Raw genomic sequence first — 3,139 nt, forward strand, 5'->3', positions numbered from 1 at the left:
TGACTACAACACTACTACAGAATATTTATCCGTGTCGGGCATTTTGGGTTTCCCGCGGCGGGCAAACCGGTCCGCCGCCGCCGAAAGGCCACGGTAAATCGTGGCTTCCCGCGGCGGACAGCTTTGCCCGCCGTGGTTAATCGTTCAGGAAAAACAAAAAAAAGAAAAAAAGCCCACATGGGCTTGGATCCGGGCCGCACTAAACCTAGATCCCGCCGCCGCCGTCGATCCACCGCTGTCGATTGGATCCGCCGCAGCTCCAACCCGCCGCACCGCCGGAGGGAGAGGAAGGGCCGGGGTGGGCGCCACGCCCACCGGATCTGCGCCACTGTCGATTGGGTGGGAGGGAGACGACGCCCCTTCGTGGATCCGTGCCGTCGCGGTGGGTTGGGGCCCCTCCGTGGATCTGTGCCGTCACGGCGGGTTGGCGCCGCCCTGTCGTGGATTCGCGCCGGACGGGCCACGCCGCTGCTCGCCACCGTGCGCGGAGGAGCACCCGTCGCCGCTGCTCGTCACCGTCATCGGGGATCTGCAAGGGTGCGAGTGTGAGAGGGACAAGATCCACCATTGATCTGAGAGAGAAGAAAGAGGGCTCCACACCTTGCGCCGGATCCACCGCCGGGGCCTCCATGTCGGCGTCGGGGCCTCCACGCCGGCCGGAGGAGGGAGAGGAAGGGGCGCCGTCAGGGCCTCCACCGCCGGTCGAAGGAGGGAGAGAAAGGGGCGCCGTCGGGGCGGCCTGACCTGGAGCGCGTGGGGAGGAAGAGAGGCCGACTGCGCCTAAGTATACCTATATATATGTGTAGACGAATATCGGGCTAGCTTGGGCCTGCTGGGCCTAGGCCTTTTCCGTGGTGGGCTTTTAACGTTGTCCACCACGGTAAATTGATTTACCGTGGCGGACACCTTACGATGTCCGCCACGGTAAATAGGGTATTTACCGTGGCGGACATATTAAGATGCCCGCCACGGTAAATTGATTTGCCGTGGCGGGCAAAAGTGCCCGCTGCGGTAAATAAAAAATGCCCGCCGCAGTAAATCGTGGGATTTACCGCAGCGGGCAAAAATAGGTGCCCGCCACGGAGTGCAAAAGTGCAACACTGCGCATATTCGTTTGTGTAGTAGTGCAAGTCAGATACCAAATGGCATTGACTACAACAAACTACACTAGAAAACATACTCTGAATGCAATAAAAACTAAATTTGCGGTGCAATCTCTGCCGAAAGATGGTGATTTTTGTTGCAATAATCATAGTGATTCACGAAATGGGAATTTGCATCACAGATTGCACATTAAAAATACAACAACCAACAACCACCACCACGCCCCGCCGTCGGCCACCACCACCACCACCGCAGCCACCGGCCGGATTCGGGAGAGGGAGGGCCGGATCTGGCCGGGTGAAGAAGGAGGAGGGGAGGGGCACCCGCTGGGGAAGAAGGGGGAGGGGCGTCGGCGGGGGAGAAGAAGGGGGAGGGGAGGGCCGTCGCCACCACCACGCCCCGCCACCGGCCACCACCGCCACCGCAGCCACTGGCCGGATCCAGGAGAGGGAGGGCCGAATCTGGCCAGGTGAAGAAGGGGGAGGCGAGGGGCACCCACCGGGGAAGAAGGGGGAGGGGAGGGGCGCCCGTCGGGGAAGAAGAAGGGAGAGGGGAGGGCCGCCGCCACCGCCACGCCCCACCACCGGCCACCACCACCACCACCGTAGCCACCGGCCGGATCCGGGAGAGGGAGGGCCAGATCCGGCCAGGTGAAGAAGGGGGAGGGGAGGGGCACCCACCGGGGAAGAAGAAGGTGGAGGGGAGGGGAGCCGGCGGGGGAGAAGAAGGGGGAGGGCGCGGATCTGCTCGGTCGTCGTCGGTGGCGACGGATCCGGATGCAGCCTCGCCTCGTCCTCGCGCCACCGGTGAGGGAGGGAGAGTAGAATCGCCGTAGTTGATGACAATGCACGCGGCCACCAACGTGGAGGTGGTGCCGCTGGATCCAGCCGCCTAGGGGTGCGCTCGCCATGGATTTGGCCAGATCTAGGGGTGAAGGAGAGGGGCCACGCCCACCGCGTCGATGAAGAGGGAGAGGGAGGAGGGGAGGAGCGGTGGCGCTACTCGGGTAGGGGAGGAGTGGCGGCGCTGCTCGAGGAGGGGACGAGCCCATGCGCTGAGTCGCAGTGGAATGGGCGCGGCGCTAAGTCGCGAGGCGCTGAAAGGAGAGATTGAGGGAGGGGGCGCGGTCTAGTGCGTGCTTGAGAGGGTGTTTGGGGGTGGCGGCCGGCGGGTTAGGGTTAGGATTTTTCTGTGCTTGCACATATTTTTTCTGTGCGTTTTTAAAGAACCGACAGAGTAAATTGCATTTTTCTGTGAGTGCTGATTTTTTCTGTGTGTGTATTGTCACTACCGGAGATGACTTTCTTTGCTGAGTATCCCAGACTTTGCTGAGTGTTTCTTATCGGGCACTCGGTAAAGAGGCTATTTGCCGAGTGCCAGATAGAAAGCACTCGGCAAACAAATGGCACTCAACAAAAAGCTGGTTTGTCGAGTGCCGAACACTCGGCAAAGACCAGTTTTGCCGAGTGTCAAACAATAACACTTGGCAAAGGGCCACCACCATTAATGGCCGGTAGCCGCCGTTAATCCTTTGCCGAGTGTCTTATCCTGACACTCGGCAAAGAGGCTCCTTTGCTGAGTGCCATTTTTTGACACTCGGCAAACCATATTTTTTTCACTTTTGACCTCTAAACTTTTTCTGCAGTCCTCAGACAATACCTGGTACTCCATATTCCAATGTGGCACATTTCTTGGACTTTTTCTATATTTCTTTAATTGAATTTTCTTGTATAATTCAAATTAAATGAAATAAATTAAAGAAATATAGAAAAAAGTCTTAGAAATGTGCCACACAAGAACATGGAGTACCAGGTATTGTTTGAGGACTACAGAAAAAGTTTGGAGGTCAAAACTGAAAAAATATGGTTTGCCGAGTGTCAAAAAATGGCACTCGGCAAAGGAGCCTCTTTACCGAGTGTCAGGATAAGACACTCGGTAAAGGAGTCTCTTTGCCGAGTGTCAGGAACTATGACACTCGGCAAAGATTTTTTTTCAAAAAATTAAAAAACCTCTCTTTGCCGAGTGCTGGGCCAGG

The 3,139-nt window shown here is 57.4% G+C and overlaps 1 non-coding gene across 1 annotated transcript; it reads right to left on the reverse strand.

Annotated features, from left to right (window-relative positions):
* Positions 1-1,209: 1,209 nt before the first annotated feature.
* LOC136468226 (small nucleolar RNA Z196/R39/R59 family) lies at positions 1,210-1,291 on the reverse strand. Its single transcript, XR_010761758.1, has one exon. It is a non-coding gene; the product is annotated as a small nucleolar RNA Z196/R39/R59 family (small nucleolar RNA).
* Between the last annotated feature and the right edge of the window lie 1,848 nt (positions 1,292-3,139).

The sequence above is a fragment of the Miscanthus floridulus genome, chromosome 7 (assembly GCF_019320115.1).
Source record: "Miscanthus floridulus cultivar M001 chromosome 7, ASM1932011v1, whole genome shotgun sequence".
NCBI lineage: Eukaryota > Viridiplantae > Streptophyta > Magnoliopsida > Poales > Poaceae > Miscanthus > Miscanthus floridulus.